The sequence below is a fragment of the Hibiscus syriacus genome, unplaced genomic scaffold (genome assembly GCF_006381635.1).
Source record: "Hibiscus syriacus cultivar Baekdansim isolate YM2019G1 unplaced genomic scaffold, ASM638163v2 tig00111841_pilon, whole genome shotgun sequence".
Classification (NCBI taxonomy): domain Eukaryota; kingdom Viridiplantae; phylum Streptophyta; class Magnoliopsida; order Malvales; family Malvaceae; genus Hibiscus; species Hibiscus syriacus.
In genome coordinates this window covers 1,672,396-1,697,522 of record NW_024063196.1, presented here as the reverse complement: position 1 = coordinate 1,697,522, position 25,127 = coordinate 1,672,396, and the positions used below count along the sequence as shown (strand labels likewise).

Genomic DNA, 25,127 nt, shown 5'->3' with positions numbered 1-25,127 from the left:
TTTCCCGCCAAGTTAAAAATTTCATGCCCGGACGAAAACCGGTTACGACACCTATTAAGGTAAAATTCAAAATTAAGAAACGAACCAATTGATATAAATACTAAAAATTTAATAATAACAAACTAATTAAAGAAAATTGCAATTAAGAGAAACGAAATTATGGAATGACTTACGCATTTAAAGAAGAAGAAAAAAATAAACTAAATTAAGAGAATAAAATCAAATTGGAATAAACCATCCGTTTAAAGGAAATAATAATAAAATATTAAAAATAAGTTGGTTTTGAACAACCCATAACAGACGAATAATAATAATAATAACATCAATAATAATAATAATAATAATTGTAGACATCCATTTTTGATCGGGCTCAAAATATATATATATATATATATTATAATAATTATTTATTATCATTATTAACTATTATTAGTATATTATTAATACAATAAATTTATTTTGCAGGCCATGTTCACCCCACCATTTTCTTAACTATTTTTACTACCCACTACTAAAGAACCACCTACCCACTAAACCACTACCCACCACCCCACACGCCTATTTCCCTTTTAAATCCATTTTTTTAGCATTTTTTTGAATTTCGGGAGGGCAAAGCTTATATAAAATAAGGAAAAGTGGGGAGTTATCTAATTCAATCGCAGTTTCAGGCTTATGGCAACTCGAGTGCTTTTTTCCTTACTGCTGCAGCTCAAAATTTGCTATGCCTCAAATTAGCCGAGGAGCTTGGTATTATTGTTTAAATCCTTGGGTTTCATGGTTCAAGGTTGCTAGTTTACCCGCACTTGTTTCTCTATTGCTAACTCCGCTTATTTTATATAAGCTTTGCCCTCCCGAAATCAAAGATACTCCCGATGCCCCGGAAATGGCAGTAAAGAAACTAGAGAAGATGGGTCCCGTCACGAGAAATGAATGGATCATGGTTGGAACTATGCTTCTTGCAGTTACTCTATGGGTCTGTGGATGGCACGGATCTTGCTGCTTGCATGGCAGTATGTAAGCAATGGAGACACATAGCAAGAGATGATTACATTTGGAAATATGTATGTGCGTTAGCGGCTACAAGTACTGGAGGGGCGAAACAGTAACTTCATCTACCATCCATTTGTAGCTTATAAATAGCAATGAATGCCGAAGGCCTTTGATTTCAAAATCTCCAAATCTAATCCATAAAGCATTGTTCACTTTCATATTCAATTTTTAAAGCATTTTTAGTCTATTATTGTATTTTATTTACATTTATTTATAATATACCTTTAGGCATCGTTGTTTCTCTGTTTAATTTTTAAGATTAACAGAGTTGTGTGTATATATAGAAATTTATTATTGAATTTAGAGGAAAAAATTAATTATGCAGTCTAGCACTTGTATTGGAATGTCCAGCGTGAAACTTTGTTGTAGGTTCGTAATAAGTTGCAAAAGTTCTTCAATTTTCGGCTTTTCTTCCGCGAAAATGAACGGTGTAGGTATCCGTAATTTGTCGAAATCATTTTATGGAGTTCTTTAACTAAGGGATTCTTTTATACTACCTGTGCGATAATAGTAGGTTGGCGTGGGACAATGGAATCTAACTATTAATAGTCTTCGTATTTATTTATTTGTTTATTTTTATTTTTATAATCTAACATTTTTTTAGAAGAATTCTAACCAATCAAAGGTAAGTAATCAGAATCAGATTTTTAAATTTTAATTTAAATTTTTAATTTTCGTAATTAAAGACAACCGACAAATTAATTGGTAGCGAAAGGGCGGATCAATAGTGCTAATCCTTCATTGACCGTAACCAACTCCCGAATCCGACACGTTTCTGGTATAACGCATATCAGATAAGATGGTGTCCGACCCGTCTAAATTTGTTTTAAAGTGGTCGGTGGCGACTCTAACACAATCAATTCCAGTCGAAGCCCGATTCCGGGGCCCAACCAAAAGACGGCCGCGACAATAATAATAATAATAATAATAATAATAATAAACAACTAGAATTAAGTCGAAATAAAAATAAAATAAATCTTAAATCTAAATTGAAAAGAAACAAAATAGGGAAGGAACAAAAAACATAGATTGAGCATATTTTAAAAGAAAACTAAGATAACAAGGAAAGTAAAATTAAAGAGAAATAAATGATTACGGGAATTGATAAAAATAAATAAAAAAATAACTTAAAACAAATTAGAACAAATCTGGAAAGAAAAATTAAATAGAGACAAAACTACCGAAATTAAATAAAGTAAAGTAGGAAATATAAAAAAATTAAAATGAATAAAAATAATAGGCCAAAATTAAAACATATTAAAAATGTAATGACACAGTAGAAAAAAAATGTGAAAATATAATAAACTTCTAGCGACTAAAAATGAAACAAATAATAATATAGTGATCAAAGCTAAAGTTAAGGGACTAAATTGAAATATACAGAAAATTCCAGGGACTTAATTAAACTAAGCATGCAAATCAGCAAGGTGACAAAATCGGCATAAGTCAAAATTAAGAATGGAAAATTAAAATTAGGACAATGACCAACGTACAAAAACAAGCTAAAACAGGAGGACGAGAATGAGATTATACTCAAAATTCTAAACAAATTATAGAACATCAACATTAAAGGATAAATTACACAATTAGGACATATAATCCGAAGCAAATAAAATGAACAGAAACTGGATGACCATTTTGTAAATTTACGCCTAAATTAGGAGGATCTAAGAGTTATAAAATCCAAATGTTTTGATAGCTAAAAGTAAATTAACCCAAAAGCTTATAATTAAAATTAACCTAAAACTAAACTAAACCTAATATGCTTTCTCCCTCAGCCGCCTCACTCTGTCTCTTAAAACTCTCTCCCTTCTTCTAGAGCCACCCGGCCCGCCACCGCACCATGATGGCCACATTTACTTCGACCAACACCCAAACAAACCCTGAACTAAGCTTAACATCCACCCTTTCCTCTTTTCTTGAAAAAACCTACTTTATCGGACGGTTTTAGGAGAGTTTTAAAGGATAAAATTAAGGTTATTCAATGACTTACATTTTTTTAGTCGGTAAATTATTTTTTTAGGAAAGAATGGGTCATTTTCCATAAAATATTCTAGTAGTATTTTTTTTTTTGAAAATCTAATTTGGCGATTTTTTAATTCTTATCAGCCAAAATCAAAAGTCAATTTGGAGGTAAAAAATAAACAAATAATGGAATTAATTGATTACCTTGTTTTTAAATAGTGTATAACTATAGGTTGAGTAGCTTCGTAAAGATTTTTTATTTTCCAAAAATAAAAAAATTCAGATTCTACTAATATTTGTTTCTTTGACTTTAAAATTTAATTTATAATTTTCTTAAAACTTTTATCAAGCAAAATAAGGGAAAAGGAAATAAATAATGGAGGTAAATAATTATCTTATTTTAGACATTGTATAAATATAAATTAATTAGTTTTCCAATGCTTTATATAAACTATTTGTAGTGATTACGGTTATTTTAAATTAATGTAATCGTTGAAAATAAAATTAATAATATTGAGGGTTTTGGATTTGGTGGGAAAAAATTAAAATGGCAGCAATTTAAATATTAGAGTCAATTAAGAGAAGAAATTCAAAAATCATGATTAAAATTTGTTCACCGATTAATAAAAACTTCCCGGTTAATAAATCAATGCATTCTTGGAAGTTGAAAAATAAATGGCAACGACGACGACATTTTCGGCGGAGGCTGCACCACGCTGCCAATTATCATTTTTCCGAGAAAATAAAAGGAAAAGTCTTTTCATCTTCTTCGTAACTCTCTCTATATATACGTAACCTTCTTCGGCTCATTCCATTCCGGTCTTAATATTCTTTCTGTTTTCTTTACGTTTTGAAGGCAATGGCAAAGCGCTCTCTTGAGAAAACAGTCTCCACTGTTAAACCTCCTTCCCATGTACGAGAGTCTGAAGAAGAAGATCATTCGTCTTCTTTTTACTCTTCCTCTGACCCTACATCGGACATAACACAAGTTCAGCCGCGTAAAAAGCTCCGATATGCTGAGGAGGAAAACGACGTCGGTCCTTTCTGTTTGTGTGTTTGTAAATCTGGGATTAACTTGTTTGGTGCAGGCTTTGAAGATGATCCTGCATTGGACGTGGCTGGGGTTACTGCTGGTGCTGAGAGCCGAGCTACCATCAAGAAGAATTTAATCAAGTATCAAATTGCTGAGAATAAACTGATCATTGGTATCAATGAACTGATAAACCAGAAGCTTCGCTATATCAATAATTATCTTAAGAATGGATCTAAGTAGGTTTAGTTGTCGGTTAATTTTGTGTTGCCTTTTGTAATTGGTATGATGGACATGGGAATTTTCTGCTGTCGTTATTAACGAAAAACATCAACACTAACGTTTCATCTCTAAAATGTTTCTGCTTCATGTTCTGTCTCATCGTGTCCATCTATTAAACAAACTTGCCTTTCAAACCACAAACTGGTTTTTTTAATTAGGAGAAGAAATTGATCATTTGCTGCTATATAATCTGTTTTAATGGTAACTTACATTTTAATGTAATTGGTTTTATTTTTAAAAAAAAATCGATTTTAATTTGATGAGGAAAAAACAATATGACGACAAATTATATTCTAGAGTCAAATAAGAGTGGGAACTGAAAAACATTATTAGATTCAGAAAATGTATTTTAATGATATTTTTTTATGAAACAACTACCAGATTCAGACTCAGGAGCGAGACAAACCGACCCTTGAAATTTGGGCTGAACGACCACCTTATATGGCGATCGACGATGGAATCCAATCACTGTATGTTTTTATTTTAAATTTTCAATTATATTATATTAAATAATAATAATAAAAATGTCACATTATATAAAAATAATAATAAAAGAATTCAAAGTGATCAAAACAAAAATAATTCAAAAAATTCAGTAAATAAATTAAAAAAATTTAACCTACGTAGAATAAAATAAGAAAAAAATATATAATTTAGTAAAGAATAATATAATTTATCATAAAATTTAGTAAAGAAAGTACGTCAGGTGTGAATTTAAGAAGTTATATTAAAAGTTTTAGAGAGTACGGAGTTATAAAATTTAAAAGGATGTGAAATTAAATAATTAATAGAAAATAAAAAAATGAAAATATAAAAGAATTTGAAAATACTAAGGGCGTGTTTGGTTCGGGGTATGTGGGATTACCGGGTTGGTTAGCCAGTAATTCTATTCCTAGTAATCTTTTATTCCCAACAGTGGATTTTTTGGGGTATATTACCGTGAATGTGATTACTGTCAATAATTGTGGCAGCAGCCGGCTGCTAATTTAGTCTAAGTGGGCAGCCAACTTTGGTTTATTTTAGTAAGGTATAATTACAAAATTTAATCACTAAACTTTAGGGTATTTACAAGATTAAGTCCTTAAGATTTAGCTATAAATACCCTAGCCCATTTAGCTTCAAAACCATCCCTAAGCATTCTAGCTTTCTTCCAATACTAGAGAGAATTTAGAGTGTTTCTTGAGAGTTGTTTTCTCTTTTTTTATCAAGAGAGAATTATCATTGTTTTCTCCTTGGTAGATCGAGAGAGGTTGTAATTCCTATTTTTCTCATAGTGAAATTCTTCTACTGTTGCCCGTGGTTTTTACCCTATATTATTTAGGGGTTTTTCACATAAATTTTGTGTCTCTTTTATCTTCATTTTTTTTTCAAATTATTAGTTGCGATTTTACTATCCGATAGCCGTCTTCCGCAACAATTGTATCCGAGCTAGATTAGAGTGTGTAATCTGCTTATTGTCTTGTGGTTGCCACCAAAAGGTAATCCTCCAACATAAGAAAGAAGAAGTTATTACTCATTCTTGAAGTTCTAGAGAACTATTCACGATAGTGAAATAGTGGAGCTATCCGTAAAGAAGCTATGGCAACGAAATTGATATTGAAAAGTTCAATGGGAGAAATTTTTAATTGTGGAAATTAAAGATGAAGGCCATCCTGAGGAAAGATGGGTGTCTAGCGGCTATCAGTGAAAGGCCGGTGGATTTTGCAGATGACAACAAATGGATCGAAATGGACGGAAATGTTATGGAAAACTTTCATCTAGCATTAGCAGATGAAGTATTGTCAAGCATCGAGGAGAAAAAGACAGCTAAGGAGATATGAGATCATCTCACCAAATTTTACGAGGCCACATCGTTGCACAATAAAATTTTCCTTAAGAGGAAATTGTATACTCTCCGTATGCCAGAATCTACTTCAGTGACAGAGCACTTAAACACACTGAACACTTTATTTTCTCAGCTTATATTCTTAAGCTGTAAAATAGGAGAACAAGAACGTGCTGAACTTCTACTTCAAAGTCTACCGGATTCGTATGATCAACTCATCATCAACTTGACAAACAGTAATGTCACCAGTCTAGTCTTCGATGACGTTGCAGCTGTTGTTCTACAAGAAGAAAATCAACGCAAGAACAAGGAAGACAGACAAGTAAATCTGCAACAAGCAGAAGCATTGACAACGATGAGAGGGAGATTAACAGAATGTGGCCAAAGCAGCAGTCACAAACATGGTAGATCGAAGTCGAGAGCAAGAAGAATTTAAAGTGTTACAACTGTGGAAAGAATGGTCACTTGAAGAAGGATTGTTGGAGTCTAAATAAAAACTCCAATCCACAAGGCAATACTCCAAACACTTCAGATGATGGAGATGCTCTATGCTGTGAAGCGTCAACCACCGTGGAAGGCATAAAGAGATATGCATATATATGGCTCATTGATTCGGGAGCAACATATCATATGACCTCAAGAATAGAATGGTTCCATCATTATGAACTTGTCTCAGGAGGATCTGTGTATAGTTGCAATGATCATGCCTTAGAGATCGTTGGCATTGGAACTATCAAATTGAAGATGTACGATGGGACAATTAAAGTTGTTCGAGATGTGCGACACGTGAAAGGCCTGAAGAAAAATTTATTATCATACGGATTGTTGGATAATAATGCAAGCAAGATTGAAACACGTAAAGGAATCATGAAGGTGTTCTGTGGAGCGCTTGTGGTGCTGAAAGGCGAAAAGATAGCATCAAACTTGTACATGCTGAAGGGAGAGACTTTTCTAGAAGCAGAAGCCTCTGTTGCCTCATGTAGTTCAGATTCTGCAATGCTATGGCATCAGAAACTTGGACACATGTCAGAACAAGGAATGAAAGTCCTTGTGGAGCAAAAGCTACTTCCAGGCTTAACAAAGGTATCACGTCCTTTGTGTGAGCATTGCATAACAAGTAATCAACACCAGTTGAAATTCAACACGTCAAATTCTAGAGGTAAAAGTGTTCTAGAATTGGTTCACTCTGACGTATGGCAAGCACCAGTTACATCCCTAGGCGGACCAAAATACTTTGTCTCATTTATTGATGACTACTCCAGGAGATGTTGGGTGTACCCTATTAAGAAGAAGTCAGATGTGTTTTTAACTTTCAAAAACTTCAAAGCGCAGGTGGAACTTGATTCTGGAAATAAGATCAAGTGTTTCAAAACAGATAATGGAGGAGATACACAAGCGAAGAATTTGATGACTTTTGCAGGAAAGAAGCAAAAAGATAGTTCACATTGGCGAACACCTCAATAAAATGGAGTGGCAGCGGATGAACAGACCTTGTTAGAAAGAACAAGAGAAATATTGAGGGATGCAGACCTAGAAAAATCATTCTGGGCAGAAGCAATCAATACCGCATGTTATCTGGTGAATCGAGCTCCATCAACTGCAATAGAGATGAAGACACCAATGGAGATGTGGACTGGAAAACCAACTGATTATTCAAACCTCCATGTATTTGGAATATAGTGTACGTGATGTATAACTCCCAATAAATTTCAAAGTTGGATCCAAAATCTAGGAAATGCAAATTCTTGGGGTATGCTGATGGAGTAAAGGGGTATCGCTTGTGGGATCCCACTGCCCGCAAAGTGATCATCAGCAGTGATGTTATCTTTGTAGAAGATAAGCTACAAAGAAAAGAAGACGATAATAGCGCTGAAAAGTCAGAGACTATACAGATACATATGGAAAAGGAGTTTGAACAAGGAGATTCATCTGAAGTAGAACCAACACATGATGAACAAGAACCAGAGAGTTCTGAAGCTCCAACAACTCGTCAATCAGATCGTGTTAGAAGACGTCCCAATTGGCACTCATATTATGTTATAGAAGGTAATATTGTATATTGCATTTTAACATATGACGGTGAGCCATCAACATACCATGAGGTAATAAACAGCTCAGATGCTTCAATGTGGATGATGGCGATGCAAGAAGAAATTGAAGCCCTTTATAAAAATAATACATGGGACCTTGTGCCACTACCACAAGGAAGGAATCCAATTGGTAACAAATGGGTTTTAAAAATCAAGCGAAATGATGACGATCAAGTGGAGAGGTATCGTGCAAGACTGGTGGTCAAAGGATATGGTCAAAAGAAGGTATTGATTTTAATGAAATCTTTTCTCCTGTGGTTCGACTAACAACAGTTCGAGTAGTCTTGGCAATGTGTGCTACATTGAACTTACATCTAGAGCAGCTAGATGTTAAAACAGCTTTTCTTCATGGAAATCTTGAAAAAGAAATTTATATGCTCAGCCTGAAGGTTTTGAAGAAAAAGAAAAGAAGAACTTGGTTTAGGTTGAACAAATCTTTGTATGGTCTAAAGAGGCGTCGAGGTGTTGGTATAAGAGATTTGATTCTTTCATTATGTGCCTTGGATACAACAGACTTAATGCAGACCCTTGTGCTTATTTCAATAGGTCTGGTGATAACAATTTTTGTTATATTGTTGTTGTATGGGATGACAAAGATCATATTGACGAATTGAAGGCACAACTGGCTAGGGAATTTGAAATGAAGGATTGGGATCGGCAAACAAGATTCTAGGGATGTAAATTCACCGAGACAGAAGTAATAGGAAGATTTGGCTTTCACAAAAAAAATTACTTAAGAAGATCTTGTCACGTTTCAGCATGCAAGATTGTAAGCCAATTCTACCCCTCTTCTTATTACTTCAAATTATCCTCCAGTATGAGTCCTAGCAGTGAAGAAGAGATGAGATGTCTCGAGTACCGTATGCATTGGCAGTAGGAAGTTTAATGTTCGCTATGATATGCACAAGACCAGCATTGCACAAGCAGTGGGAGTGGTTAGTCGGTACATGGTGAATCCAGGCAAAGAGCATTGGAATACAGTAAAAAGATCCTGAGATACATTAAAGGAACTCAATGAAGAGCATTGGAATACAGTAAAAAGATCCTGAGATACATTAAAGGAACTCAATGTATTATGTTACGGATGATCAAACTTACTTATAAATGGGTATGTCGATTCTGACTATGCAGGGGATTTGGATAAAAGCAAATCTACTAAGGATATGTGTTCAAAGTGCTGGTGGAGCTATAAGTGGGTTTCAAAATTGCAGTCAGTTGTGGCTACATCCACAACAGAAGCAGAATATAGCAGCTACACAAGCCAGTAAAGAAGCAATTTGGTTGAAGATGCTATTAAAGGAGCTTGGGCACAATCAAGAGCATGTTTCTCTGTTTTGTGACAGTCAAAGTGCCTAGCATCTAGCAAGGAATCCAACATTTCATTCAAGAACAAAGCAATACGAGTTCAGTAACATTTCATTCGTGAAAAGGTGGAAGAAGGAAATATATGCAGAAGATCCATACCAAAGACAATATAGCAGATTTCATGACGAAGGCGATCAACGCTGATAAATTTATCTGGTGTCGATCCTCTTGTGGTCTGTCAGAGACGTAAGCAACATGATGTACAAGGTAGAAAGATGGTGTGAAGATATTATTGTTCCAATCAAATCTTCAAGTGGGAGATTGTCAATAATTGTGCAGCAGCCGCTAAATTTAGTCTAAGGGCAACCAACTTTGGTTGAATTTAGTAAGGTATAATTACAAAATTTAATCACTAAACTTTAGGGTATTTACAAGATTAAGTCATTAAGATTTAGCTATAAATACCCTAGCCCATTTATCTTCAAAACCATCCCAAAGCATTCTAGCTTCTTCCATACTAGAGAGAATTTAGAGAGTTTCTTGAGAGTTTTCTCCTTTTTTATCAAGAGAGAATTATCATTGTTTTCCTCCTTCATTCCCTTAGGTATTGTTGGATTACTTGCGTTTTGGACTAAAATGTCTTAATATTTTTTCAAAAATATCATTCTTTTGTCGTTGAATAATAAAATTCTACGAAGGTTAAATTACAAATTTATCCTTAAACTATTTTAGATTTACAAAAAATCTATAACTAAATTTTATATGAAGTTCAGGGTTAAAATAAAATTTACCTTTTCATTAATCCTATTTATCTTTTCATTTTGTAAAAAAAAAATTATATAAATTTTGTGAATTTAAAATTTTTAAAAATATATATATAAATTAATTATAGTATATTATAGTAGAATTCAACTTGTTAAAAAAAAAATATATAATAAAGACAACTTAAATAAATAACATTCCAATAATATTTTATTCCTTTGACCAAACATTGTATTTTATATTTATATTAAACCAACCCAAACAAAAATACAATATTTCCAGTAATCCTATTCTCCGGTAATCTTTTATTCTCATTTGTATCTTATATTCCGTGAACCAAACGCACATCCTCCGACATCTTTTGATCCATCTCTGAAATCAAGTAGGTTTCTATTTGTCTGTATGGTTTTTTTGAGTAATGGTCATGAAATTTAGCTTCCTTTTGATATAGGTACGATGGTATTGGGAATATTCTGCTGTCTTTATTAATGAAATCTTCAATATTTATGATTCTAGGCTATAAAATTCTACTACCTCGATTTAATGTTGTTTTGTCTCGATTAATGATCATTTGCTAGTTCACAACAATTTCAACGGTTGAAGGAGAGGGCATTCGTGGAATTTGGTAAGCCAGTTGAGAACAGATTAGTCCTTTCCATGGCTTGTGATAGATGATCATCTTCTTTTTGAAATAAAAAGACATAATAAGGGAATACAATGGACTTCTCTTTGAGGGTTGTGTCAAAACATCACAAATGTCCTTCATACAATACTTAAATCAAAATTAGATTACAAGTAGAATTAAATTGCCTTTGCTGAACATTCCTTGAATTATGTTTCTTCCTCAGGCCAATTGAGCCAGCGTTTCCATCGAACAGTTCATCAATGCAAGCCTCAATGTCTTCAGGCTGGAACTTTATGTACTTTTCGGTTTGTCTTCCTGGATCCAAGTATCCAGAGAACCTGGCCAAGAATGATCTAAGCCGGTATCACTATTGCTGATATGGACACCCTTAACTCCGATTGCAGCTGCTTATCATTCACCACCCACAAGCTTTGAGTCTTGTGGATCTCATCAAACATGGCATTGAAGCTCTTGAACCTCTCTTTCAGCACCGGTTTCACCACCTTCCCGTTCACATTCAATCCCTCCACGTTTAAACAACCCAAAAGCTTCATCCATGTCTCTCTCTTGTATGTGTTATGGTAGTTCCTGAGCTCCGAAGATGTCTTACGGCACCACGTGTTCCTCATCGCCTGATGGAGCTCCGCCGATGCTTTTATCTTCTGCAACATGTAACGCCCATTGTTCATCAGGAAAATGCAGCTCAAGGCTGTGTCCTTGTACAGCTTGGACTTTGCCTCCAGAGTCGAATCCAATAACTCCAAGATTCTCAACACCTGCCTCACAAATGGGGATTGTTCCTCTTCGTCTTTGTCTCTGTTGGTCGCCTTTGTAATCCCGTGACCTGCTTGTCGAATCAGCTCTCTCAGTCCTGGAATAGTCCTTGAAAACTTGCTCTATCGCGACCTTGTACTCATCACATGCATACTTGACGTAGTTCATTGTGTAGCGAGTCAAAGGATGAACCGCTCCGCCAGGCACTGGGGTTTTCCCTGTATCGGACTGAATTGCATTCTCCAGGTCACAAAAGATGCAAATGGCATTCTCGCCGATCTGACACACGTTGTGTTCGTTTCATTCCGGAGATGGTCAGCACATTCTTTAGGTACCATGCTGTCGATGGCAGAAAGATTGTCCCGCAACGTCTCATATATGTCGAGAAATTTGAAGAGTTTCTCTGTTGAACGCTTGACGGTGGCAACCGCTTCGGCAAAATTGAGAAGCTGGATAAACACGCGGCATACAAGGTTGGTGAAGAGGGTGGTGGATAAGGAAGGATAATCGGAGAAGACGGTTTCAACCAGCTCGCGCTCGCCGGAGAAGTAGACGTTGACACATTGTTTGAAGGCCATGATCCATGGAGGGATCTCCTTTTCCAATGCTTCCCATTGCATCTTCTGAGCTCGTCAATGCTATCTTCTCATATCCAGACTTGTTCAAGGCCTCCTCAATTACGTTCCTCCTGGTAATCATATAAGCCTCACAGCATTCAGATTCATATCCTCCAGAGATCATCCTTGGCAATTTTATTCAAGGTGGCCAGCACTTCACGAGAATAGCCTGGATAGTTCGATTCAGCCGATTGATTTTCAGAGGGTTGATCTGCAGCCTCGGAGTCTTTGGTTATGGGGTCTCCATGAGAGACATGAATTCATCCTCCAAATAACACATGGCTCGCTGTTGAATCTTACCAATTCGGTTGATCAAGGACCGTGGAGGTGTGGGATAGACTTTTGTACAGGTTTGATATCTGGTCCACAAGTTCAAGAAAGGAGCCATCGTCCTGGAGAAGCGATTCATGATTAGATATTTGTCATCGGCAAGATTAAGATACTTGTCAACAAACTCGGGGATCTCGTTTTGGGTGGTGATTTTTGACAATAAACATTGGATATCCTGGGAGGCGTTTTCCAGGGCATGTCTGTTTTGAGCTCCAGTCTCCGCCTCTGCGACTGAGCTTTCTTTGTGGTGGTGGGAAGAATTGTCATCCATGGCTGGCTGGTTTGAATGGAGGATTTCAGTGGGTTTGTTATTGTGTGTGTCTGGCAGAATGAAAGATTGAAATGGTCGTGGGGTGGCAGTAATGTACGGACAGGAAGTTGATTGGGCTTTATTATCTGTTTTTGTGCTTCCCCACGATCTCTGTTCCCCTGCTTCGTCGCTAATTTTCTACTTTTGAGTAGATAGAGGTTATGACCCATATAATCCTATAACAATTACTATTTCATTCCTCTGATCACATTCCCACTTCGTCGGTGAAATATAATATTGGAGGAAATGATTTATGTGCTTATTTTTCTTTAAAAAATAACAATGTGTATAATAAGTATTGAGCTTTATAAAATTACATTGAAGAATAATAAGATTGTTTTATGGTTCGAATTCTCAACTAAGTCTATATTCACTACTTAGCTCCTCATTAAGAATTTCTAACAAATTCACTAATTTGTTATTTATTTTGCAGGATAAAGAGATAACATTTACACGCCCTAGCTTTTCACATGCTTAGCTAGAACCAATCCCCTTTTACAATAGGTATAAAGATGTAAACAAGAAAACCTCTAAAAAGAAGGTTGTATAAATCAGAGTAATTCTCTGTAATTTCTTATTCTTTTCAATATGACAAATTACATATTTATATACAAAATATCTCTCCAAAGTAGGAAACTCTAAGAAAGGAAAAATAATAATCCTAGGATATGATCCCTTAAAATAAGGGATTGTAGAAATCTATTTACAAAATCATATCTCTATAGGAATGGTAACAAATCATATCTTTATAATTCCTACACTCCCCCTCAAGCTGGAGAATATACATTGTATAATCCCAGCTTGAATAAGAATTTATTGAAAACAGGCTTTGGCATAGCCTTAGTAAGAATGTCTGCAACTTGTTCTTCTGAAGGAATGTATGAAAGTGTGGCTGTCTTTTTGTTAACTTGATCAGCAATAAAATGCCTATCAATCTCAACATGCTTTGTCCGATCATGTTGAACTGGGTTCTTGGCAATTTGAATAGCAGATTGATTATCACACAAAACTTCAAAGTGATCCTCTTGATTAGTGACAAGTTCTTTCAGTAGTTTAAGTAGCCAAATTCCTTCGCATATTCCAAATGCTAGTGCTCTGAATTCAGCTTTAGCACATCTTCTGAAACGACAGATTGTTTCTTACTTCTCCAAGTTGTAAGGTTCCCTAAACAAAGGTGCATAGCCACTAGTAGATCTCCTTTCAGTAAGGTCTCCGGCCCAACTAGAATCTGTAAAGATCTTAACAGTTCTGTCTTGTGTCTTCTTAAACATTAAACTGTGTCCTGGAGTTTTCTTCAAGTACTTGAGAATTCTATTTGCTGCTGCCATATGCTCTTCAGTAGGATTGGTCATGTGTTGACTTATCACATTTACAGGAAATGCTATATATGGCCTTGTCAAGGATAAATAAATTAGTTTCCCAACTAATCTTTGAAATTTCTCTTTGTCTACTAAGGACCCATCTTCTTTGTTGAATTTCAAGCTTGTCTCTATTGGTGTATCATTCGGCTTACAGCCAAGAAAACCAGTTTCTTTGAGTAAATCAAGTACATATTTTCTTTGGTTGATCACAAATCCTTCTTTTGACCTTGCCACCTCCATTCCTAGGAAATACCTTAGCTTTCCCAAGTCCTTGGTTTCGAATTCCTTATTTAACAACTTCTTCAAATTACAAATCTCTTCTTCATCATCTCTGATAAGATTATGTCGTCAACGTACACAATAAGGATAGCTTTCTTATCTGTAGAAGTTACCTTGATGAAAAGAGTATGATCGGCGAGGGACTGCTTGTAGCCGTTTTTTCGGATGACTTTAGTGAACCTCGAACCAAGCTCTGGGTGATTGTTTTAACCCATATAGAGACTTGTTGAGCTTGCAAACCTTATTGCTACCTTCAGCAGACTGTAAGCCAGGTGGAATTTTCATATAGACTTCTTTTTCTAGCTGGCCATTAAGAAAAGCGTTTTTTTACATCAAGTTGGTGTAATTGCCAATCGCAATTTACAGCTAAACTTAGGAGTACTCGAACAGTATTCAGCTTGCCACAGGTGCCAAAGTTTCTGTGAAATCTATCCTATATGTTTGTGTAAAACCTTTGGCCACTAGTCTCGCTTTGTATCGTTGGATGCTACCATTAGAGTTATACTTTATAGCAAAGATCCATTTACAGCCAATAGCCTTTTTTCCTTGAGGAAGGTCTGTAACAGTCCAAGTAGCATTTTCTAGTGCATAAATTTCCTCTTCAACAACCCTTCTCCATTTAGAATCCTTTAGAGCTTCAGTTATGCTTGTGGGAATCTGTTTTTATCCAAGGTTGCTGTAAATGCTTGAAAAGAAGGCATCAGAGAATTATAACCAGCAAATTTTTCAATAGGATGCTTGGTGCACTGTCTAACCCCTTTTCTAATAGCAATAGGGAAGTCATCTAGAGTAGTGGAAGTAAACTTACTGATTTCTTCTTCTATTTCGGCAGCTGGACCCAAATCCAATTCTCGGCAAGAATCAGATTACAAAACAGCCTCAGGAATGTGTTTTTTTTCCTTGTATAGAAACGGAGTTGTTTGATTGGTGTTGTTTGTGGAAGATTTTGAATGGGAGTAGGTGTATTTTCAGGAAGGGTATTTAAAGTGGGTATGGGTGAAATAGTGATAGGAACTACCGGTGGATCAATGGGAGTAGTTACAGGTGACAAATCTATAGGTAAAGACAAGGATGATGGCAATTCTGAAGGTTGAGAATGAAAAGTGGGTGGAGATACTTGATATGGCTGAAAATCCCTCCATGTCTCCCCCTGAATTTCAACCTGAATAAAATAGGGATCCTGCTAATAAAAAGTGATATCCATAGTGGTGAAAAATCTTTTAGAAGGAGGATGATAGCATTTATAACCCTTCTTGAGTGAAGAATACCAAACCAGTACACACTTTAATGATTTAGGATCTAACTTGGACTTATTAGGAGCAATGTTTTGGATAAAAACAGTACAACCAAATATTTTAAGTGGAAGAATGGAGGAGATAGGTTTAAAATGGGGAAAGTATTGAAATAATATAGATTGAGGTGTTTGAAATTGTAAAACCTTACTAGGCATTCGATTGATTAAATATGTGGTAGTTAATAAGGCTTCCCCCACAAATATTTTAGAACATTAGTGGTAAATAGAAGAGAACGAGTAACTTCAAAGAGGTATCTATTTTTTCTTTCGACAATACCGTTTTGTTGTGGGGTGTCAATACAAGAACTAATCTGAACTATGTCATTTTCCCTGAAAAATGCACCCAAAGACTTAGCAAAAAATTCATTGCCATATCATATTTAAAGAGCTGAATTTTAGACCCAAATTGAGTGAGAACCATGTTATAAAATTGGGTAAAAACACCAGCAGTTTCAGATTTATCTTTTAACAAATAAGTCCAAGTTATCCTACTGTGATCATCAATGAAAGTGATAAACCACTTACAATTATCAGCATTCTTCACCCGAGAAGGACCTCAAATATCAATGTGGATTAAAGCAAAAGGGTGAGAAGGCTTATATGTAGAAGGAGAATAAGTTGATTTAGTATGTTTGGCAAGAGAGCAAACTTTTAAGAAAAAGAATTTGGCCTTTTATGAATGAATAGAGCAGGAAAAACTTTTGCAAGATAGTGAAAACTAGGATGACCTAAACGATAGTGCCATAACATAACATTATCAACTTTTTTAAAGCGGTGAAAGATTTTGAGATTTCCGTTTTAGTAGAGGCAGGAAGAATGTAGAGACCATTCTGTAAGCTGGCCTTACCAATCATCTTCTTCGAGTTCAGTGCCTGTAAAGTACAATCAATATCATTAAAAATTACATAGCAGTTCAAGTCGGTGGAAAGTTTACTAACAGAAATGAGATTGCAAGCCAGATTTGGTACAAAGAGGACATTTTTAAGTACAATCTGGTCATTGAGAATAACAGTGCCATGTCCTTCTATTTTGCATAAAGAACCATCAGCCGTTTTGACAGCTTTACCAAAGTTTGGAAAAAATTGCAAAATAATCCTTATTACCAGTCATATGATCCGTAGCACCAGAATCAAGGATCCAATTAGGGGACGACTGGGAGGAGAAAAAACTATAGCATGAGGTTTACCTTCTGGTTCTTTCATGACCAGATTACCTTCTGATTGCGCAGCAGAACCAGAAAATTTTCTGGATTTGAAGTGATCTCCGGAGTAGGAGAAGAAGTTGTGGACATCATCTAGGTTGGAAAGAAACCGTAACCTAAGCTGATACCATGTAGAAATCAGAGTAATTCTCTGTAATTTCTTATTCTTTTCAATATGACAGATTATATATTTATATACAAAACATCGTTCTAAAGTAGGAAACTCTAAGAAAGAAAAAATAATAATCCTAGGATATGATCCCTTAAAATAAGAGATTGTAGAAATCTATTTACAAAATCATATCTCTATAGGAATGGTAACAAATCATATCTTTATAATTCCTACAAAGGTGTTTACAAAAATTAAGCTCACAAGAAAACAATTAAAAGATTTACAATAAGCGCAAAAACACAAATATTTACAAGAAAAAGGAAAATAAGAATAAAAAGCTATTCTCTTGTATTTGATTGCTTGGATAGATGTTCTAACCCTTCTTCAAGTGTCATCAACTTGTTTTTATATGTTGGAACGAGCTTGTGGTCATTTCTAGTCATTGGGGATGATTTGGAGCCTTTAGTGATTAATTTTCTACAAAATAAAACTGCTTATGACAGGGAGTATCGGAATTCCTTTAATGAGTATCGGTACTTCCTTTATAATTTTTAAATAAATTAGTTGTTACTAGCCATTGGGCCTGACCAGTATCGATACTATGCTTCATGGTATCGATACTATTGTATAAAGTAGTATCGGTACTCCTTTGAGTGTCTGTACCTATTTTGCTTTATGAAATTTGAGCTATTTGAAAAACATCTAGCAATATCGATACTACCTTGAGAGTATCGATACTTCTCTTACCTTTGGTATTGGTACCATGTGAACAGTATCGTTACTACGTACCTTGAAAAATCAGTTTTGTGCTCAAATTCTATTTTAATGGACTTTGAATTATTTTTGAGAACTTTTAAAAACTTTGAACAAATTCAATTCAAGTCCAAAAACATTTTGCCTTAATTTTTTATATCAAAATATTATAAAACATGGTTCAACACAAGTGTTCAAGGGTGATCGAACCAAGGATCAATTCGTTCTGATGTTTTTTTATCTTGTTTTGCACGATATGAATATGCTTTCACATGTCTTTTATTTTCTTTCTTCTTTGGATCCCTCTAGACTTCACACTTATGGGCTTTCACCCTAGAGTTCATCTCCATTTTTCTATACTTTTGGTATTTCTCGATCTTCTTATTGAATATGGATCTTTGAACCAATTGCACTCAACCTTGTGGTTTGAGGATCATTTAGTCATTTTATTTTAAGGGACTCATTGCTTGTACTTATTGTTCTCTTCATTGATGAATTTTGAACTTCACTTTGATTTGAACACATTCTTTATTCCTCTTCATTCAACACTTATTTGAGTACAATTATTATATTTAAAACCTCTCGTGTTATTCTCAATTGGATTTGACTTTTGAGCACCTTGTGTATGGTCCACATTGTGATATATTGTTATTTTCTTGCAATAAAACTTAACTGATGATATTCACTCATGCGAGCATATTTCCTTCACTCTACCCCAGTGTAGAGGGTGATCCTTGGTTAGAGTTGAATCAGAATAAAAATATTCTAGGCTTAGAAAAGCTTAAATCTTTTAACATTTTTTAAATCCCCCCTACAAGTTTCTTTTTTCTCGTACTTCGTTGGTTCAAATCTCTCATTTTTTCTATTGATTCCTCTGGTTGTTGATGGACCATCCCCCCGCTTTGATCTACTTATTGCATGTTATAACTATGGTGATTGCTTGTTTGGTGAGGATTTGGTGAAAGAGGTAGAGCGATGATGATGGAGTATTTGGTGGGGAAAGTCTCGATTGTTTTGGATTTTTTTATATTTTTTAATTGACTAGTTAGTTATGTTTGATTTGGATTGATTAATCGTTGTTTTCTTGATTTTCTTTTTAGTTTGGGTAACACTGTTGGCGGTGTGGGTGTCATCGATGAAGAAAAGCTCTGATGGCGACATGAATGACTCTAGAGGTGGCGACGGGAACTAGTGGGAACCTTAGGGTTTAGTTTTGGTTAATGTCTTGAATTGGAAAGCTTGGGCCGATTTGTATTTTTTATGTTGCATTGGGCCACTTTTAGGTCTTATATATTGGGTTTCGGGTATGTATAAAAATAAATATAATATTAATAAAAATAATAAAAATAAAATGAAAAATAATTAGAACCCAAACAAAAATGGGTGTCTATAGCTTACTATTATGCTTATGATAATGGTGTTGGGTGTAATTGTTGTGATCATAACACTAGGGTTACTACTGACAATGTGACGAATAGTCAACTATCACTGGGCAAGATCAATGATTGGTGGCTTCCGGCGCCACACACCACGTTACCCCTGATGCTACAAAGGTTGTGCATCGAACCGAGTTCAACAATCTAGGTAAACTTAGTGTAGGTAACGAGGCTCCTTTGGATGTTAATTTAGTTGGGAAAATGTTTTATCTTCTTCCTTTTGTGCTTTGATCTTCAGTGATTTGTTACATGTGCCTACAATAATGAGAAATTTGCTTTACATCTCAAAGCTTGCTAGGGAAAATCGTTTTTTTTAGTTTCATGCGACAAGTAGTTTGGTTCTTGATGAAGTTACTCGAGAGGTGCTGCTACAAGGGGAACAACATGAAGGCCTTTACTCATTTTCTTTAAGTCATAGCTCAAATAAGTGTAAACCTGCTGCGGTTAATAGCGTGACTTCTTTAACTGATAGTTGTGAATTGTGGCATAGGAGACTAGGTCATCATGCCTATGATACTTTAGCAAAGATATGCAAGTCACTCAATGTAAGCCTTACCAGTGATGTTAATAAAAAAAAATATGTTGTTTACCACATGGGAAAAAACCACAAATTGCCTTTTGAATCTTCAATATTATTTATAATGCTCATTTTGATATTGTTTTTTCTGACTTATGGGGATCGCCTCACGTTTCTTCCAATCGATTTTGGTATTATGTGACATTTTTAGATGCTCACACGCATCATACATAGCTATATCTTCTTAAGAGTAAGGATGAAGAACTTACAACCTTTCGTTTGTTTCAAAAGTTGGTCAAGATGCAATTCAGTTACGTGTCCATACATCTCTGAGCAGAATGGTGTCGTTGAGAGAAAATACCTTCACATAGTTGAGCTTGTTAGAGTATGCCAAAAGACCAATCATATGATGTTTGTAATAATACATTTATTTACCGATTTTATTGAATAAAGGCATTGCCGCTATTATTTTCAGTTATATATATGTGTTTAACATAAACTGGAAGATAATAAAGTCCATATAATGACATAATTGTTATTATTAAAAGATCCCTAGTCAAGTATTATTATGAGCATGAACAATAATAATACGCTTAAGACTAACATGTTATTGATTTATGACAATGAGTTGTCATTGACATAGAGATGTCAAAATCGATACATGATTATATTGTTAGAGAATAATGTATTGGATTGACCAACCATGAGCATATATATTGGATTATTATGTGACAGTCATAACATTGCTCATGGTGATGACTATATGTATGATCCTCAGACTTGAGATCAACACTATCTCAACATATATTGTTGTACGTTTTGATGTAGTTAAACAAGCTCTGTAACTGGTTGCTCTATAAAGACTGTTATTGAATATATCTCAATATATGTAGTGGGCGTGTATGATTAAGATAGGATTTTTCCTACATAATAGGAAGTATATCACAGGCCACTTGATTGAGTGAGACTAGAAACACATGGCCATGCTCAAATAAGTTGATATGAGATATCACAAACTATTCGTTAATTAAAGTCTACTCTAGCTATAAAGAAACAATAGATGGGCTATACAAGTGTGACTATTCCAAGACTTGTGCTTATTCTAGATATAAATGACATAAGGATGTAATACATAAAAGAGTTAATCACCAAGATGATATGTTGAATCATATTTTCTTGTAACTTAGGTGACAATGATATATTGCTAGATGTCACTCATTGTATGTAATATTAAAATTGTTCTAATAATTACGGGTAACGTTACAAGAACCTACAGGGTCACACCCTAGGATTGAAATGAGCAAAGATGTACAATTTGTTGTATATTACTAAAATATATCTAGAGTTAATATATGTATGTTTGATATACTTATGTTTTAATAATCTTGAATATTTAATTCCAATTAATTAAATATAAGATTTAATTAATTTGAAATAATAAAATCCCTAATATTATTAGGGTAACTTGGATATAAAATGATGTGTAAGGTCTATCAGTCGTTTTTAACACACATAATCTTCATCCGTTTTTCTAAAAAAACATTTTTGGGAAAAACAAATATTGCTCTCAATCAGGTGAACTAAGTAGAGGCTGTGACGTGATTTCGTGGAGGCTTACGATTCGAACCGATCGACACCACCATTAGCCACTGTTGTCCTTGCTGTTTTTCAAGGAGCCCGCTGTAAGTATTCACATCCTTTCCTCCCGATTTCGGTTTATCGTACTTGAATCGCTGGTGAGACCGTTAAATTTTGTTTCGGCTGCACCATAGGGTGAGCCAACGGTCACCAACAGAGCTTGCTTTAGTTCTACTTGCTCAAGCGTCCCTACCCATTCGTTATTGGTTTTATGCAGTCCAAATGACCATTCATCTTATCAATTGCTTACCCACAAAGTTTCTGCAGTATGTATCTCCTTATGAGAAATTGTATAGTCATGAACCAAACTATAGTGGCATGAAAGTATTTGGGTGTACGTGTTTTCCTCGTTTACGACCATTTCAAACACACAAGATGGAGTTTCGATCATAAAAATGCATGTTCTTGGTTACAATACACATCACATATGGTTTTTATGTCTTGCAAAGGGAGGTCAAATATATATTTCAAGGCACATTGTATTTGATGAGACTTCTTTTCCTTTTGCAGACAATAATGACAAGAGTATGGTGCAGGGTCCCTTGCAAGTTATATGCAGTTCTTAGAGGTGGTAGCTGATATTAACAAACTGGGCTCAGTTATTATTAAACATACCAGTCTTAATAATGTTTTGGGAACTCATGAACAATCAGTTGACATAGTGGGTAATACTCATGAACAACTGGTTGAAATAGTGTGTAACACTTATGAACAATCGGTTGACACAGAGGTTGATACGTTTGACAAGGTTACGTGTGGTGAAAGAACTGTTGATGGAAGTGATCTCATTCATGGTACGGATGATGGTCATAATATAAGTGACAATATTCTTAATCAAGAAGTAGATGTGTCAAACCATGATGATAGGGGTAGTGCCTCGAACATTGGTTGAGACGATGAGCTACACATCGATATAGTTGCTCAGTTGAGTAATGAGCTATTGGTCAACAATAATCGGCATTCCATGTTGACCAGGAATAAGTGCGGTGTATTCAAACCGAAAGTTTTCACCAGCTATCTTAACGATGAAACTCCAACCACTGCTTATGATGCATTATTATAGGATGCTTGGAAGAAGGCAATGCTCGATGAACTTAGTGCTCTTCAGTAGAATAACATATGGGAACTAGTTAAGTTGCCTGAAGGTCTTAAGGTGATTAGCGGCAAGTGGATATTCAAACTGAAACACAATCCGGATGGTTTGGTGCATCAGTACAAAGCCCGACTTGTAGCCAAGGGCTACTATCAGGTTCCTTGTCAATATTTCAAGGAGACTTTTAGTCTAGTAATGAGTTTTCTACTATGAATATCACTCTTCCACTTGTTGTAACAAATGGGTGGGCGTTGAGCCAGGTCGATATCAATAACGTGTTTCTAAACGGAGATTCGGATGAATACATCTTCATGCAGTGGCCACCTGGCTTTGAACAGACCGTTTTAGATGGAACGAGGCTTGTGTTTAAACTCAACAAAGCTCTTTATAGATCACGTCAAGCCCCTTGAAACTGGCATGTAAAACTCAAAGAAAGGTTGGTGGATTTTGGGTTTACTGAGTCACGAGCTATTGTTTAACTGTTTATAAGAAATAAGGATGGAAATTACACGTATATGTTAGTATACATTGACGATATTGTCACTGGACATTCTCATGAGGATATTGAAGAGGTTGTTCATCTGCTCAGTACCTCATTTACTCTTAAAAATTTAGGTGAACTGAGCTTCTTTCTTGGTATTGAAGTCAAATGAGAAAACAAGCTTCTGATGTTAAGTTAAAAGAAGTTTGTGCTAGAGCTATTGGAAAGGACAAGTATGTTGAAAACTACTCTTAGTCGTACGCTTATGGAGGTAACAACAAAGCTAGCTAGTTCGAAATGGTAGGGAGATGCTAATCGATGCTCGTGAATACGACAATATAGTTGGAAGATTGTTGTATGTCTGTCATATTTGGACAAACATTGCATTTAGTTTGAGCAAGATTGATCAGTTCATGCATGCACCAAGCGAGACACACCTTGTAGTTGTGAAGTGAATACTGAGGTATTTGGCTGGTACATTGAACTACGACCTTGTTTTCTCGCTAGTTGATCCTATGTGTAAAGAGAATGCTCAGGAGACTAGTGTTTATCGGTAGCAATCTTGTGGGGTGGTCATCCAAGAAAAAAAAAAGTTGTGTCACGTTCGACCATGGACGCCGAGTATCGAAGTATAACAGCAGATGTTGTCTAGGTGGAGGCGTTGCTTGCTGATTTGGGTATGCCTCAGCGTAAGCAGTCGATTATTTAGTGAGACAACACAAGTGTGGTGGTATTAAGTGCGAATCCTGAATATCATGCTCATACAAAGCATGTTGATCTCGATATACATTTTGTTCGAGAAAAGGTGGAGGTTTGACAACTTCAAGTGAACTATGTTCTAGCTTTTTACTAGTTTGCTGACGATTTTACAAAACCATTGTCAAAAGGTTCCTTTGAAGTCTTTCTAGTGTTCTCTAGCGTGCATGGTATGTATAAGTAATCTGTTGAATGAGTTTGTTAGGGTTGTTAACAGAAGTTAAGTTGTTAGTCTAGCTCGCAGAAGGTTGGTTAAGCCAGTGTTAGTGATTATAAATGTAACACTCTTCTTCAATAAAAAATTATGTAGAAATATTTTTTCACTCTTTTATTTGTTGGTTTCTTTATTCAATCAATAAATAAAATAAATATTTTTAGTTGCACTCGTGGTTCCAATGCTTCTTCTTGACTATTCCAGGCTACTTGCGTCGCACACATGACTTTGGGGTGAGTCTCACAATAGGGATTTTCTACATAAACAATGACTAAAACTCGAGACATTACTTAAGCGATATTAAACTACTACCACTTGAACCCCTATTAGTAATAAATAAAATAAATATTTACTCAAAGATCAAAATGAATACGAGAGCTTGTTTATATTATTTAATCATTTATTGTCATTGGTGTATTTATAGTAACATTCTTCTAACTTGACGTTATTTGCATAGAATTAAACATAATTTAAGATTCTAATGTTATTATTGTAATACCCTAATTTTATCTTAAAAATAAATAGAGAACATAATTAGGGACTAAATTTGTAGTATTACCATTTGTAATTTGGTGGGGGCTTTAAAAGCCAATCAAAAGCAGGAAACAAGGGCTCTCCCCCTGTTTTTGGAAAAACCAGAAAGAAGGCAAGAACACACACATTTTAGTAAGCCCCCGTTTTTTTTTTTGTAAACCAATGAGAAGCAAAGCTTTTTTTTCCTTTTCTTGTAACCCCTGCTTTTGTAACCCCCTGTTTCCCCAGTTTTGTGGAATGAAATAAAACGCTGGGTCTCTTCTTCATGTTTTGCTGCTATCTTTCATACTTTTTTAAATACGTAAAATGTAGTGAGTATGTGGGTCTTGGTCGTGGTTCTGCGTCGCCTGTGGGGAGTCGTTGTTTCTCGGGTTTAGTTTAGCGTCCCCACCACCATGGATGGTGGTCGGAGGTGACGAACGATGCCCATATAAGACATTCGGGTTTCGTTCAAAGGGGGTTTGAGGTGTCGACAGGTCGTGCGCGCATAGAA

At 35.3% G+C, this 25,127-nt stretch overlaps 1 pseudogene; it reads right to left on the bottom strand.

Annotated features, from left to right (window-relative positions):
- Positions 1-11,082: 11,082 nt before the first annotated feature.
- LOC120172065 lies at positions 11,083-12,926 on the bottom strand (annotated as a pseudogene).
- Between the last annotated feature and the right edge of the window lie 12,201 nt (positions 12,927-25,127).